This window comes from Lagenorhynchus albirostris, chromosome 6 (genome assembly GCF_949774975.1).
Source record: "Lagenorhynchus albirostris chromosome 6, mLagAlb1.1, whole genome shotgun sequence".
NCBI lineage: Eukaryota > Metazoa > Chordata > Mammalia > Artiodactyla > Delphinidae > Lagenorhynchus > Lagenorhynchus albirostris.
Window position 1 is genome coordinate 70,169,243 of NC_083100.1, and position 18,092 is coordinate 70,187,334.

Here is an 18,092-nt window from a genome sequence, read left to right on the forward strand (position 1 = left end):
CTACTGAGCCTGAGCTCTAGAGCCCGCGAGCCAGAACTACTGAGCCCGCATGCCCTAGAGCCCATGCTCCGCAACAAGAGAAGCCACCACAATGAGAAGCCCACCCACCGCAATGAAGAGTAGCCCCTGCTCGCCACAACTAGAGAAAGCCTGGCAACAACAAAGACCCAACACAACCATAAATGAAGGAAGGAAGGAAGGAAGGAAGGGAGGGAGGGAGGGAGGGAGGGTGGGAGGGAGGGAGGGAGGGAGGGTGGAAGGGAGAGAGGGAGGGTGGGAGGGAGAGAGGGAAGAAGGAAGGAAATTTTGACACATGATACAACATGGATGAACCCTGAAGACATTATGCTAAGTAAAATAAGACAGTCACAAATCAGCAAATATTGTATAATTCCACTTATATGAGGTACCTAGAGTAGTTAGATTCATAGAAACAGAAAGTATAATGGTGGTTGCCAGGGGCTGGAGGAGAGGGGAATGAGGAATTATTGTTTAATAACAGGTACAGGGAAGATGAAAAACTTTTGGAGATGAATGGTGGTGTTAAGTGCACAACAATGTGAATGTACCTAAAGCCACTGAACTGTACACTTAAGAATGGTTAAACTGGCAAATTTTGTTATGTATATTTTACCACCGCCACCAAAACAAAAAGACTACTCAGACAAAAATAATAAAAACATACTACAAATTTTGTAACAGGTGAGACTAAAAATTATAGCAACACTACCATACCAGAGGAGATACAAAATATACTATTTTAACATTCAAGTGAAGTAATATAATATTACATGTGAAGTAATATAATATTACATGAAAGAGGTAGAAAAGGAAAAAGCAACAAAAGAACAAATGAGAAAAATACTAAGTAAACAGCAATATAATAGATTGAAACTTAATCATATCAATAATTGCATTAAATGTAAATAATCTTAAAATTTCAATTAAAAAGCCAAGATTATCAGAGTGGATTAAAAACAAACAAGACCTAACTATATAGTGCCTACAAGAAAGTTACTTCAAATAGGAAGTAATAAAGACCCAAATATATTAACATGAAAAAGATAGGAAAAGATACACCACATTAATAGTAATCAAAAGAAAGCTAGGATGCTATCAATTTCATAGCAAAAAACATTACAAGGGCTAAAGAAGGTCACTATATAATGATAAAGGGTCAAAACACGATCATCTCAAAAGATGCAGAAAAGAGACTTGACAAAATCCAACATCCATTCCTGATGAAAACTCTGACAAAGTAAAAATAGTAGAGAACTTCTGTAACCTGATAAAGAACATCTATTAAAAAACATACAGCTAATATCATATTTGATAGTGAAATAAATGCTTTCCCCCTAAGATCAGGAACAGGATAGGAATGACTTTTACCACTTCTATTCAACATTTTACTGACATTTACAGTCAATTTAATAAAGCAAGAGATAAAAGGCATCCAGATTAGAAAGGAAAAAGTATAACTGTCCTTTTTTTATATATACTAATTCACTCACATTGAGTCTAAATTTCAATAAAAAAAATAATTTTTGGCTGCATTAGGTCTTTGTTGCTGAGCGTGGGCTTTCTCTAGCTGCAGACAGCGGGGGCTACTCTTCGTTGCAGTGTGTGAGCTTCTCCTTGCGGTGGCTTCTCTAGTTGCAGAGCACGGGCTCTAGGCTCATGGGCTTCAGTAGTTGTGGCTCGCAGGCTCTAGAGCGCAGGCTCAGTAGTTGTGGTGCATGGGCTTAGTTGCTCCACAGCACGTGGGATCTTCCTGGACCAGAGCTCGAACCCGTGTCCCCTGCACTGGCAGACGGATTCTTAACCACTGTGCCACCAGAGAAGTCCCCTAAAACTGTCTTTTTCACAGACAAGATAATCAATGAAATAAAAATACTGCTTATAATAGCATCAAAAATATGAAATACTTAGACATAAACATGACAGGATATAAAAATTCTGTACACTGAAAACTACAAAAAATTACTTAGAAAAATTAAAGAAAATCTAAATAAATAGAGAGATATACTATGTTCATGGGTTGGAAGACACAATATAGTTAAGATGTCAATACTCTTCAAATTGATGTGTAGGTCTGATATACCAACAGCCAAAACCCCAGCAGATTTTTATTTACTGAAATTGACATACCTAATTTTTAACCATATATGAAGATGCAAAGGACCTAGAATGGCCAAAACAATGCTGTTAAACAACAACTGGAGGACTAACACAACCTGATTTCAACACGTGTTATAGAGCTGCAGTATTCAAGACAGTGCAGTACTGGCTTAAAAAGATAAATAAATAGATAATGGGACAGAATAGAGACTCCAGAAATAAAGCCATACATTTAGGGACAACTGATTTCCAACAAAGGTACAAATGCAAAGGTAGAGAAAAAAATAATCAACAACTGATGCTGTAACAATTTGATATTCACATGCAAAAAGTTTTAAAAACTGAACATGATCCATATCTTGCATCATATATAAAAATTAATCCAAAATGGATCACAGAACTAAATATAAAATGTTAAACTATAAAACTTCTACAAGAAAACATAAGTGAATATCTTTGTGACCTTGGGTTGGCATAAATCTCTTTGATATAACACCAAAGTATAATTTATAACAGAAAAATCTTATAAACTAGACTCCAAAATTAAGAACACCACTCTTCTTTTTTTTTTTTTTTTGCAGTACGCAGGCCTCTCACTGTTGTGGCCTCTCCCGTTGCGGAGCACAGGCTCTGCACGCGCAGGCTCAGCGGCCATGGCTCACGGGCCCAACTGCTCTGCGGCATGTGGGATCCTCCCGGACCAGGGCACGAACTCGTGTCCCCTGCATCGGCAGGCGGACGCTCAACCACTGTGCCACCAGGGAAGCCCAGAACACCACTCTTTGAAAAACACTAACAGAATAAAAAAATAAGCCATAGACTGGGAGAAGATATCTGCAATCACGTATTCGATAAACGACTTATATCTAGAATAGATAAAGAACTCACAAAACTCATTAATAAAACAGCCCAGTAAAAACTGGGCAGCAGACTTTAATAAAGACCTCACTAAAAAAGATATATAAATGTCAAATTACCACATGAAAAAATGTTCAGCATCATAAGTCATTAAGAAAATGCAAACTAAAAGTATAATCAGATACCACCTTTTAGAATGGCTAAAATTTTAAAAATTAACCATACCATGCACCAAGTGTTAGCCAGGATGTGCAGGAACTGGAACTCTCACACTGCTAGTGGGAATGTAGAACAGTAAATCATTTTTGAGAAGTTTGGCAGTTTTTTATTTTAGTAAGTTAAACACACACCTACCATATAATCCAGCCATTCCACTTCTAGGTATTTACCCAAGAGAAATAAAACACGTACAGAGTGTTCACAGCAGCTTTATTTGTAATAGCCCCAAACCAGAAAACACTAAAATATTTATGAATAGGTGAATGGATAAACTAAGTGTGGTATATCCAGCCAATGAAATACTACTTAGTAATAAAAGGGAACGAGCTACTGATAAACACTCAGAGAAGAATCTTGAAATATAGTAATGAAAGCCAGACGAAAAAGAAAATCTACTGTAAATTCCATTTGTTTAACAGTCTAGAAAATGAAAACTAATGTATAAAGGCAGATGAGGTGTTGCCTGAGGAATGAGGAAGAGTGAAAGGAGAGGGCCTACGAAATGGCATAAATAAATCTGGGGGAGAGGGGGAGATGGATGTTCACCATGATGATTGTAGTGACAGTTTCATAGGTGTATGTATACATGTCAAAACTTATCAAATTATGTACTTTAAGTATGTATAGTTTAGTGGTTGCCAATTATATCTCAATAAAGCTATTAAAAATAAAACAAAAATAAAAGGCTTATAAATATTTCTATCCTAACTTCTTATAACTCAAGAATATTGTAAAGTTATTTAATGCCCAAGTACCTCCTCTTGTGATCTTTCTCAAAAATAGTGACTACAAAATAAATCTCTTTTGTAAGCATAAAATTGAAAAAAGGCCTACAAATAGGGTAGATAATACGATCTGTCATAGCAATTCAGCAAATTTCGGCATCATGGCAAAAATAGCATTCATTCAAAGATGCCCAATTAAAACTTTTTAAGAGCAGTTTTCCTATCTTTCAAAAAAAAAAAATCAACTCCTGATTCCACCTACAGTGTAATTGGTTTACAGCACCTGTGTTTACTTACACACACACACACACACACACACACACACACACACACACACTCCCCCTCTCTCTCCCTCTCTGACTCCCCTTTCTCTCTGCAGTTTCCAAACCTCCTATCTCATAATTTGTAGTTCCAAAGACAGCTCCAAAAGTTAAGAGAAATTATGGTCTTAGGAGACAATCTAGTTTAGGGATGCTTCATCAAGGCTTGACAACTCACCACAACGTTATGTGCTTGGAGACAGCCAATATTTTAAAGTATTCGTTGAGTGCTGTATGACTTTGCAAAACATTTTTAAATCCTCTCATCGTTTTTTTATTGATCCATAAAACAACGAAGTGGTCAAAGAAGTATAATCACACTTTTATTGAACATACAGATAGGAACAGACAGGAAAATAAACACAGATAATTTAAACAACTGTGCAATCTACACGTCAGAACCAAATCTCCTGACCCACAGTCTAATCCCTTTGATTCAGTGCATCATTTCAATTAACACAAATGTACCTTACTGTTTACACACTGAAAAATATTATTACTTACTGCTCAAAATCATCTGCACAGGCAGCCCTGAGACCATCACCATGAACAAAGAATAACCATTTGAACTGGGCAATTCCTATAAAGTCAGTATATAAGGAAGATGATGATGCTTATCAACAATTTGATAAAACTCCCTCCCAAACTAAAATATTGTAAACAGCATAGATATTTCGGAATCAGAAAAATTAAACGTGAGGCTGAATCCTCACTACACAGCTTAAAGCTAAGGCTCACTTTCCGTTGTGAAATGGGGCTAATCATACCCACAGTACTGGTTACTATGAGGATTAAGTGGTATCAACATATGTACTGCAAATAATACAGTGCCTGGCACACAGCTGCTATCACTCCACCTACTACTTTTAACGATAAACTTTTAATACTTAAATTACTGATGTCTATCAAAAACTAGCAATTCTGGGCTTCCCTGGTGGCGCAGTGGTTGAGAGTCCGCCTGCCAATGCAGGGGACACAGGTTCGTGCCCTGGTCTGGGAAGATCCCACATGCCGCGGAGCGGCTGGGCCCGTGAGCCATGGCCGCTGAGCCTGCGCGTCTGGAGCCTGTGCTCCGCAACAGGAGAAGCCAAAACAGTGAGAGGCCCGCGTACCGCAAAAAAACAAACAAACAAACTAGCCATTCTAATTTCAATATAATATATATATGCTTTAGAAATAAATACTAAATTTAGATAGAAAAAGGCTAATACTTTGTTTTTCCTTTAACTGAGTTTCACTCACAAACATGCCATTTAGGTACTCAGATTAAAAACAACAAAAACTCGCCAGCACATTTCCTTCGTAGTATACACAGACACAGAACATGCTTGAAATTGGTTCTTAATCTGTATACTTGTGAAAATTTTGATTACTGCCTTTAAAAAATTAATCTAACTTTTCTTTAAATAACTTTGAATAAGAAAACCATTCACATGAAGTGCAAAGGTGTTGTTAACAGATCTTAATGTTTATGAAGAGTGAAGTCAAGGAAAACTTAAAACAAGTTTATTAATAGTTGCCAGAGTATTAAGAATGAAAAAATCACCTGTGGTCAAGGAATCACAATGCAAAAAGTTTACTTTTTCAATAAAATTCTAAGGGTTTTATTTATAAGCAACATCACTGAAAATACTAAAGAAAAAACTGATATCTAAACTCATAATATACTTCCATAATCCATATAATTTTATGGCTGCTTCTAAATAGTATAAGCATCTTTAATTTCCTGTTTTCCATCAATATTCAAATATACCATAAAATATCCAAACACAAGCAATGTTGTATTAAGACAGTGATCTTGCTTAAATTTAACCATTGGCTGACAGGCAAGGCACCATGTAAGAGCTTTAAATGTACAATTTTGCCAGTTGATATACAAAAGTTCTAAATTAGCATATGAAGAGTAATCTACAGATGGCTATGTACAATTCAGAGAAGTCAAGTGAATAAAAGGTAGAGACTGTCTATACTTACAACCCTAAAATGGGCTAAGCAAAGCTTTCTCAATTTTCTGCCACAATTCAACACTAAACATCAGCCAATGGGGTTGTTATGGTCTCATTATTAAAATAATAAGTAACAGTAAAGCTATTATCTACTACACCTAATTTGAGCTCCTAGACCATTCTTGAGTCTTTTACATAAATTACTTCTAATAATCACATAATCCCATGAAGTGGATACTACTGCGCCTACTGTATAAATGAGCAAGCTGAGGCTCAAAATCAACTAATGTGTCCAAGGTGATCAAGGTAAGTGGTGAAGCCTAAATTCAAAGCTGCCAATGTTGTAATAAATATCCTTGTGAAAACATTAAGATAGAAAACAACCTAAGCATTACTGACAGAGGACTGGTTAAATAAATCATGGTTGACCCATAAAAAGGAATAGCAAACAATCATTTAAAGAAAATGAGGCAGCTTTATATGTATAAGTATGCAATAGGACAATCTCCAGAATATACTATTAAGTATGTATACTGCACTGTCTAATATAGTAGCATTGGCCACATGCAGCTACTTAAACTATTTAAAATTAAATTTAAACATTTAGTTCTTCAGTCATACCACCCACACTTTAAGGGCTTGATAGCTACATGGCTAGTGGCTACCATATTAGGCACCTAGCTATAATACATATCTACCCTCACGGAATGTTCTATCAGACAGCATTGATATAGAATATCTTTGGAAGAACAGAAAGAAACTGATAACAGGTGTTTCTAGGGAAGGGGACAGAAACAGCAAGGACACATTCAACATACGCACAGTTAATTTCTTAACTCTGTAACATGTCATATACCACCTATTTTAAAACAACTATTTACCTTTTTTAAAAACTGTCTTGTTTGGTTCTCAGAAAAACTCCTTGATTTATGCTCTTAGAAGCATAAAAGGCTCAGAAGTTCTAAAGCATAACAGCTAGAGGGTAAGGGACAGAAATCACCTCTCCAAGACTTCTTAGAAATACTCTTGCCCACTACCCTAACTTCATTAAGCATTTATCTATTCACAATATTATTTGGGATACCATGCAAAAGATTACCAAGTTGCTATTTCTGAGGAATTATGGAACAGGGACAGAAAAAACATCAGGAAAAAAATGCTTACAAGGTATGAAAGAGTAACTGTGGTCAAAAGGCACAGGGGAAAGTTCTATTCTTTTGGGAAGAAAGGCACAGGTCACACTGTCACATCTCTCTTCTTATACTTCCATTTACTGCTCTACAGAGGAGCACTTAAAAGCAACAGCCTTTCAGTTTTGCTTTGAAGTCACTTTTTTTTGCCAAATGTCATATTTCTTCAAACGATATAGTACACTGAACAAGTGAATTGCTATATGCCTCAATTTCCTCACCTGTAAAACAGAAACCTGTTGCCTAATCAATGTTATTCACTAACTACCGGACATTTTTGCCTAGGAGAGGGAACAGCCAAACCTTTGAGAACAAAAAAGGCACAGTGGTCAGATACTCCCAAATAACAAACAACAAAACATTTGAATTGATACTTTTCTCTCATTGGGGGATAGATGGTCCACTCCGGGAGGCTGAAGGACCTGAGGATGGTTCAAATTTATGAAAATCTACCCTGGAAGAAAAATGAATAGGAACAATATCACAAACCACTCACTTTCCTTCATGCTGACACAGCATTCTCATTCTCTTCCTCTTCCATGGAGCTCAGCCACCGTTTACATCTGGTCTAGCTCCAGAGCGTGCCTTTCTTTCAGCATTGCCCAAAACATACTGCCTTTCACAATGAGTTTAGGCAGGTCAGAGATCTGTGCCAGGGCAGACAGAAGGGCAAGCTGGTGTCCACAAAGTGACAAGGACGTGAATTTGTCCCCACACAGACTGGTGACCAGGAAGCCTGCCCAAATTTCAGGAATCTGGGTTTATGGGAAAAGAAAAGCATGATACAGGCCTAACAGACAGGAATGTCATTCAGGGACTCCAATAGCTAATCATATCCACAAGCATTCAAGGAAGTCAACTTACTAAAGAAATCATCCTATAAAATATAAGACCAAGCAAGAAAGATATAGTATTGTGAAGAAGGACATATGACAATTATTTCCAGAAATTTATATTTCCAAGTTGTTATTAAATTTTTTAATGTAATAATTACCAATATGTAACTTAAATCCTTAAAAATGTATAGTGCAGATGTTAAATTCACTTTATACAATTGCTACATAGAAACCTCAACACTTACATAGCTTAGACTATTATCCATTTACTTAAGGGAGTAAGACACTTGAAACTGAGTTTATATTAATGGGAAAGTGCAAAGAAACTTGCCAACCTGTGCCAGTTCCATGGCCCACAGGTAATGAGCACTGCCTGCCTGTGCCAGTCAGATCATCAACCAACATTACTGTGAAGGCCATGAAAGAGGCTGTTAATACTCTGGTTTAATCTCAGCACAGACCAGAGCAGCAGATTAGGCAGAACTTTACATCAGTGGCAGGTCTCCCAAGTTCTCTTGATGCCACAGAATTCATAAGTGGGATCAGTATGTTCTAAAAAAACATGGTACTGCAAAAGGAAAAAAGGGTTCCACAGCATCAAGCAGTGTAATACTTGAAACCTCATCATCAAAGTGACAGTTTTCAAGTGCCATTTATGATGCCCTAGTCTGGAAACATCCCAGCTAACCCATCTGATCAACAATTTCACAGATGGAAGCACTTGATGGCTAATTGGCAAGTCTATTATTCAAATAAAACAGCTCTCTGTACCTCTTCTTTCATTATTACAAGTCAAGGTACAACAAGATTGGTCATTCAAATTAGCTTAATAATAGAAGCCTCTTTCCAGAAATAATTTTTTTAATGAAACCACACATTTTGACAATTAGTTTAGAGCACTAATCAGTTTATGAACAGTAATGAAAATGCTTTATAAACTAAAAGGAGTAAGAAATATAAACCTTCTTTAAAAAGTTGTACTATTTGTTTCCTCTGTCTTCATCAATATGTCAAGATATACATTGTCACAGGGAATAAAATGAATGAAATATTTACTCATTCCTTAAATATTTTAAAAACATTGGCCAAGTATTACACGTCATAATGAAGAAAAATCCTCTCAAATATTTTAGGTTTCCTAAAGAATTGTAAAGCAAGAATCTTCTCTTCACCTACATTTTGCAGTAAAAATTCCAGACTGTTTAAGGTTTTTTAATTTATGAAGCAAGTAGCCAGTGACAACATTATTATAGATATTATCTACCTGAGGACATGTTGATGTAGATAGGCTTTGGCATCAGGACTTGTGTTCCAACTCTAGCTCCACTTCTTGTTAGTTCCGTGACTTGACCCTATAATATGGAAATAATTATCCCTACCCATATAGGATTGTTGTGAGGATTAAACGAGGAGATTATATACATAGAACATCTCACATTAAAACATGGGAGCCCTCAGCATTCGTCCATTTGGCTCTCATCCCTTTCTCCACACCACTGCTATAAATTCTAGAGGGGAATCCTGATACAACTGTCAAAATATGTGAGTTCTGGGCTTCCCTGGTGGCGCAGTGGTTGAGAGTCCGCCTGCCGATGCAGGGGACACGGGTTCGTGCCCCGGTCCGGGAAGATCCCACATGCTGCGGAGCGGCTGGGCCCGTGAGCCATGGCCGCTGAGCCTGCGCGTCCGGAGCCTGTGCTCCACAACGGGAAAGGCCACGGCAGTGAGACGCCCGCGTACCGCAGAAAAAAAAAAGTGAGTTCTCTTTACAGATCCATACATTTGCTCCAGATCCCACTGAAACTTACATTCCCTATTTAGAGTATCTGGCTATCTCCCTATATTGCTACAATTTTCATAGATGCCAAGGAAATCCCCAGGAAGATCCTTGTAGAAAGACTGAGCTATAAAATATTTGAAGACCTCAGTTAGCCTATAAAATAGAAACTAGGAAATGCATATAGTAACCAGAACCTGCAAGTGGGAAGGAAACAGTAGCCAGAAACTGTGGAACTAGTTATAAGCTAAAGTAAAATCAAAATTAACTCCCTATAGTGATACAGCAATATAATGGTAACAAAAATGTATTTTACTAGGTAATAAAATAAGTAGTTTCCCATGATGTAAAAGAATACCTTTTCTATATAACAGAAAGGGGTGCTTTTCCAAAACTAGGTTTTGTCATTCTACTATTACTTTTGATAAGCATTTTGCTTCTAATTACTCAGGCTCTTGTGTTTACAACACTAGGTAACAAAGAACTAATAGTTAACAGAGAGATACCACAGGCAGGTAAGAATATGTAATCAAGTAAAAACAGAGGAAATGAATATACAATGAATGGGAGAAAAGTATAACTATCATAGTCATTACTTAACTCTTTATTGTCCCTAAGCCTTCCCATTGTGCCCAACACAGGCATTCATTCAGTCTCCTGGAAGGAAGAGCCTGTGAAATCACTGGCAACAGTTTGAAAAGCAGCACTGGGAGGCTGCCCACTAGAGACCATTGCCCTGCTCTCGTGGCATGCTTCCAGGATGCTCAACCCAGAAAATATTCCACAAAGAACCACCTTGAATGTATGTTGTGGGAGAGAACACTGGCCATGTCTGTCCACATTTCAAGTGAGTACGATAACCTAAAGAACTGTCCAAATGATCATATGAACTGAAAAATTAGAAACTATGTAACACAAGTTTAAGATAGGAAACCCAAAGATCAGTGTACCAAATGAGAATGGTTACCAGTAAATCAAACAAGTAAAACAATGTTGAGGGTAGGGAAGGAAAAGACATAAATTCGATTTTTATGACCATAACATCCCATACATTTGGAATATTAAGATTATGCTGTAACATCTCAGTTTCCTATATTAGACAGAGGTATCCTTTCTTGTTTCTCACCCCATATACCCTTTCTACCAAAAGCAGTATCAGTTGTCATGGATCCATCATATCCTTGACTTTAATTTTAAAATCTTAACATTTCATTTTTCCTCATGATTTTGATTTTCTATTTCATCAGAATGTGATTAATTCTGGAAGACAATTTCACTATGATTGAAAACACGTCACTGCTCCCCTTATGTTCTAAAGAATTCAAGCAAAGTCATTTACGGTAATTTCATATCAAGACAGAATTTAACATTCACAAGTGTCAAACACCTTTTCCCTTGAAAGCCCAGTCACAACTAGAATGTTCAAACAAAAGAACACAGATTAACTATAGTGCACCCACCAGATATCTGTTTTGTTTCCCTTTTACTTGAGAACTCTCAAGAACAGATTTGAGACTCCTCAGGAGCACATTTTTCATGGGGTTTAATAACTATTCAGAAGAATTATACTACAATGACACCTAGAAAGAATATGCTCTAATTAGCATGTTTTTGACCTGACCTCTTTCTGATTTTCTACAGTAGAAACATCAGCTCAAGTATATGAATAGAATAATTAGGAACTATACTTTTTTAAATAATAAAATTATTACATGACAAGAGCAGCAAATGAAAAAAAATTAAAAGCATTTCGTATTTTTCCTTTGTTTCTAAAGCAAAATCACTATTTACTTGTAGTAAGCAAAGAAATAAAAGAATTAAAATTTCTTGACCCTTCCCTATTTCTCAATAGGAACAAAAATGGCCAAATTAATCTAACAGTGTTTAGAAAGGCTCTTTGTAAATGTTCAGAGGATCACATCAGGATACTCAAAGAATCAAAGGGGGGAAAAAGGTAACCAGAAGCACCCATCAGTATATAAAAACTGTCAATACAGACAGGTTAAAGAGCTCAGGAACATAAAGAGAACTCATAAAAAGCCTTTTGTAAACACCTGCTCATTTTCATGCTACTGCACCAGCAGTAAATAAAGGTTTTATTTCAAATGTGGCTGAAGCCACACCAGAATCTCTCCAGTAGATAAATACACAATAAAAATAAGTCATAATCTGTAATTTATTTTAAAACAGTACCGTAGTAGCTTCATGTCTCCGCTTCCATTCCTAAGTCTCATCTCCAGAGTATCCAGGTTCTTTAAAAATGGAAGTATGATGAGCATAACTCCTTTCCTCAAAAATCTCTAACAACCTCCCAACTCACTTGGAAGAGAATTTTCTACAAGGCCCTCTATGATCTAGTCTCTGGCAACTGCTATAGTGTTACCCTCTTCAACTCCAAGGAGAATATGGAATGTCTAAGTAAGGCATGAAAAAAAGTACTGAAAAATAAAATGAATTTCTGATTATGTTTTACTTGGCAGCTTTTTAAAAAAAGTTTTTACCAAAGGAAAATGTTATTTAATGCTATTCACTGACTTGTTCTTTTGCTTTAATTTTTGTGTTTGTTTATTAAAAAGAGAGAACATTATTTATGAAGTGGAAATTCCTTTTGTCTCCCTCCCTTCTCATGCATTTGGTATGAGTTATCTGGGCATGTGTTATACAATATGGTAGCCACTATCTACATGTGACTATTTAAGTTTAAGTAAAATTAAAAATTCAGTTCTTCAGTCACACTAGGCACATTATCATGGACTCAACAGCTACATGTGGCTATAAAATTTAAGTTAATTAAAATTAAATAAAATTTAAAATTCAGTTTTTCACTTGTTCTAGTCACATTTCAAAGGCTTAATAGCCACATGTGGCTAATAGCTATTGTATTAGCAGAGATATAGAACATTTCCTTCACAGCATAAAGTTCTATTGGACAGTGCTGCTATGGAACTTGTAATACTTTTACTAAAGTTACATGCCCTTAAAAAAAAGTTATTCTATGTTTTTAAAATTAGCATTAATGCTTTCATATTGTATGTATATATCTACAACCTGAAATTTTCTCTTAATATGTTTGTAAAGTCTATTACGCATATTGAGATATAGAATCTAGTTCATTTTAACTGCTGCATAATATTCCATCATAATGCATTTTGGCACAGATAGACGCTTAAGTACTTTGCAATTTTTCAATAATCCAAACTGCCACACCCACACCAACGCTACGGAAAAAGGCTTCCATGAGAATTCTTGCTTCCCCAAGTCTTCATTAACACTTAAAACAACATACTTTTGTTTAAAAAAAACAATCTAATACTTGTTTTACTTTGCATTTCCCTGATATACGGTGAGGTTGACCATCTTTTCATGTTCATTGGCAAATCTTGTTCTACAGATTATCATTTCATGATCTTTTTTCCCATGGGTCTTTTTTGTGTTACTGATTTATGGTTCCACTAAATGTGTTGTGGATGGACGTGTCACAAATATCTCCTCTTGCTCTACTACTTGTCTTTTAAGTTTGTTTATATTGTCTTTGTTAGGACAAGAGTTAGTAATGTATTGAGGCAGTCAAATTACTAATCTTCTCTTTTGAGTTCTGCTTTCCTATTTTGAGGTCAAAAAGGACGAAATTTTCTTCCAAAAAACATTTTTTGGGGCTATGTACTGTATGTCTGACATGGTCACGGGTTAGTTTATTTAATCCTTATAAGAACTATCTGAAGTAGATATTGTTACTCTCATTACAAAGATATGGTAATTGAATTTCTTAATGTGGTAAAATATACATAACATAAAATTTACCATTTTAACCATATTTAAGTGTACAATTCTGTGGCATTAAGTACATTCACATTGTTGTGCAATCATCAGCACTAACTATCTACAGAACTTTCATCTTCCCGAAGTGAAACTCTGTACCATTAAACACCAACTCCCCATTCCACTACAACCCCCAACTCCTGGCAACCACCATTCTACTTTTTGTCTCTATGAATCAGACTACTCTAGTAACTCATTTAAGTGGAATCATAAAATATTTGTCCTTTTCTGACTGGCTAATTTCATTCAGTATAATGTCTTCAAGGTTCATCAATGTCATAGCATGTGTCAGAACATCCTTTTTAAGGCTGAATAATATTCCACAGTATTAATACACCACATTTTGTTTATCCACTCAACCATCAATAAATACAAGTTGCTTCCACTTTTTGGCTATTGCAAATAATGCTGCTATGAAATGTCTGTACAAATACCTGACTCCCTAATTTCAGTTCTTTGGGGTATATACCTAGACATGGAATCGCTGGATCATATGGCAATTGTTTAACTTTTTGAGGAACCGCCATACCATTTTCCACAGAGATCACACAATTTTACATTCCTACCAGCAATGCACAAGGATTTCTCTACACGCTCACCAACAGTTGTTTATTTGCTACATATTTTTGGATAATAGGCATCCTAATAGGTGTGTCTTCCAAAATTATAAAGTTTAATCTTCACAGGTAGGTCTTCAATACATCTGATATACACTTTTGTGTACAGAATAATGTAAGAATCTAATATTATTTTCCCCCCATATAGAAAGCCACTTGCTTCAGCATCGTTTAATGAACAGGCCTCTCCTTCCCCACTAATTTTTAATACCATCTCTATTATAAATCAAGCTCCCATATATGCATGAGTCTGTTTCTGGACTTTGTATCTGATTATGCTGATCTACCTGACTATTTCTATACCAATATAACACTATTTGAGTCACACAGCATTAAAATATATTTTGATATTTGGTAGAGCAGTTTCTTTTTCCTTTCTAAGAATTTATTTGCTGTTCTTGGATTTTTTTTCTCCTATATGAATTTTAGAATCAGTTTTCTAATTCCATGAAAATTCTGGTTGATATTTTTATTGGAACTGTATTGAATTTATGATTAACTGAAGATAACTGGCATGTGATATTGAGACTCATCATTCATGAAAGTTTATTATTTCTTCATTTATACCAGGCATTTCCCCCCATTACTATGTTAAATTAATTCTTTCTATAAAATGTTAGACCAAAATCTGAAAGACAGATAACTGAAAGAACATTTCTATTCCAAGACACATAACAAAAACCAAAAAAACAGTTATTGGTTATAAATATAAAATCTGTATACTGTGTGAATTTGGGAGTTATAACAAATAAAATAGATCATATCCAATTCATGAAGTTATTTTTTTTAAGTCTAGCGACCTGAAATAATCCTTCAAAATGTAGCTTACATCTCACCACTTTCAGAAAGCCTTCTCTGACCACTCACCTACAGTATTTTCCCTTATTTTTGCATCTGAAATTTACTGAGGTCTGCGTTAGAAAGGTACAATCTGATAACTTATAGGCAACAAATATGTTTTTGGTTTGTGCTTAGTTTGGCCTATATCATGTTTCTTAAAAACTAGAGACTAAAAAAATTAGGGAATTTCACACAAAAATCATAGGATTTCTGACTTGCAGGTTGTATGTCACTCTCTCTCAGTTAAGAGAGATTCCATTTCCATGCTTCCTTGATTACCAGGGCAGGCAAATCACACACTGATTCTTAAAGCTTCCACCTAAAAGTGACCTGTTAATTTCCAACTCACACTCCATTGGCCAAAGCAAAATCATGAGCAGGCTAAGTTCAAAAATGATGGAAAAGGGCTTCCCTGGTGGCGCAGTGGTTGAGAGTCTGCCTGCCGATGCAGGGGACATGGGTTCATGCCCCGGTCCGGGAGGATCCCACATGTGGTGGAGCGGCTGGGCCTGTGGGCCATGGCCGCTGAGCCTGCGCGTCCGGAGCCTGTTCTCCGCAACAGGAGAGGCCACAGCAGTGAGAGGCCCGCGTACCATACACACCCACAAAAAAAGATGGAAAAGTGTAACCCTACTATGTACCTAGAAGATTAAAAGACAAAAATATTCATATAACTGATGACTTTACCTTCAAACTCTTTCCTCCTACCTATTCTTCAAACTACCACTAGAATTACTTTTCAAAAACACAGATTCAGTTATCCCACAGCTTTGCTTAAAAAGTCTTCATTAAAGTACATCTACTAGGGAAAAAGTAAAAATCACTAAAAATGGCATTCAGTACCTTTTATAATCTACTCCAAACTCCCTTACCAGATTCTTTTCCCATTTTTCCCCTCACATCACCTGTTCTCCAGGCCTTTCTCAATATATGTTGGCTACATTCCAAAATTTAGCTCAAGCATCATTTCCTCAACTCAGTCTCACTTTCCTTTTTTGGGAAAAAAAATTAAGTACCACATCCTCTACAAATCACATTATTTACAATAAGCACTGGTATTCGCTAATTCGAAGAGTTAATATGTGCCAGGCACTTGAAACATAACTGCTGTATGTCTACTAGAATGTTAGGTCCCTAGATTAAGTAACAATGTTCTTGTTTACCTTGGTATTCCCTATAGCATAACACCCAACACATGAAAACTCAAAATACTGGCCTAAAGAATGTAAATACAAGACGAGATAATAAATGTCATTGACATTTTACTTAAGTTTCATTTACTTTTTTTTTTTTTTTTTTTTGCAGTACGTGGGCCTCTCACTGTTGTGGCCTCTCCCGTTGCGGAGCACAGGCTCCGGACGCGCAGGCCCAGTGGCCATGGCTCATGGGCCCAGCCGCTCTGCGGCATGTGGGATCTTCCCGGACTGGGGCACAAACCCGTGTCCCCTGCATCGGCAGGCAGACTCTCAACCACTGCGCCACCAGGGAAGCCCTCATTTACTTTTAAGCTTATCTTGACTCTTTCTAAAGCTAAAATGGACCAAGAGACTTAAACAAAAACTTTTAGATGGAATTCCCTAGCGGTCCATTGGTCAGGACTCCAAGCTTCCACTTCAGGGAACACGGGTTGGAATCCTGGTTGGGGAACTAAGATCCCCCAAGTCATGTGGCATGGCCAAAATATAAATAAATAAAATAACTATCATTAAACTATTTAAAAAAACACTTTTAGATGCTGCAGACTATGCTTTGGTTAGGCCCATCTGTTGGGCTTAGTCTTGACTACTTTTGGAAATAGTTTAGTTGCCAAGACCTAAGTTGGGATAGTTATGAAGACAACTGAGCAGTCAAATTACAGCAGTAAATACTTTTAATACAATCATCTCACATCTTTCAGTAATTTCAAGTTCATAAGCACTTTAGCAAAGTAAATAAAAACACACATTTGAAATAAAAGCTATTTGTTTACAAATTTTAATAGTTCTAATAAAACATCTGTTTCTGCTTCACTACTGATAAGTTATATTGAAGTAGGGGATTGTAGACAGATTTAATGATTTTAGCCTGCTACTGTTCACGTATTAACATTTAAAAATGTAATATTTAAGAAAAACTTTAAGTTGTTTTATAGGTATGCATACCATAATGAAGAACTAGGAAAAAGTACCATGATAAAGCTAAAGGAAGAAAAATTCTTAAAAAAGACATTGTGAACAGTGTGATATATTAAAGTCTCGTGAAAAAAGAACTAAAAGTAAGCCAATAGACTTGGCAATTTGAACAATTCCAGTACAGTAATGAAGAAGGAGGCCAGAATATAATCTCATGAGAGTCAATGGAGGTAAGGAGGTAGAATATGTGAGTATAAGCTATTATTTCAGGAATTCTTGAAATAAATGGAAGAAAAGGTTTAATGGCAGAATGCAGTGAAGTTTTGTTGTTTTGGGGATACAGGACACTTAAACATCTTTGTAGGCAGAGGAAGGGGTCAGTGGAGATGAGCAAGGTTTCAAGAGAGGATGGGATCAGAGAATAAGTCAAAGCATTAGCCATGGAAAAGAGAAAGGTCATTTCTAGTCAAAGAAAGTTGAGTCAGTAGAATGGATGGAAAACCCTGTTCTGCTACTATTCCCATGTTTTAAAAGAGACATCTGCAAAGTTAAGAGCAAGTAACCTGCCCCTATTTATGAGGAAATTCTGACTTTTATATTATATGGTAAGATAGTAACATTTCCCATTGATTTTTGGAGTGGTAAAACAACTTCTATCTCCTTTCTACTTTTTTTTTTTTTTTTTTTTTTTTTTGCAGTACGCGGGCCTCTCACTG

At 36.2% G+C, this 18,092-nt stretch overlaps 1 protein-coding gene across 3 annotated transcripts in view; it reads right to left on the reverse strand.

Moving 5' to 3' along the window:
* Positions 1 to 18,092, reverse strand: part of PSMD14 (proteasome 26S subunit, non-ATPase 14) — a 94,966-nt gene that overhangs the window by 63,799 nt on the left and 13,075 nt on the right. The window contains exon 4 of one of the 3 annotated variants that reach the window (XM_060152771.1): positions 9,477 to 9,564. The exons of 1 other annotated variant lie outside the window; for it this stretch is intronic. The gene's annotated coding sequence lies outside the window, so the exon portion shown is untranslated. Of the gene's footprint in view, positions 1 to 7,872; positions 7,893 to 9,476; positions 9,565 to 18,092 lie in introns of those variants that run through there. One more of the 3 variants, XM_060152772.1, reaches the window with a different exon arrangement.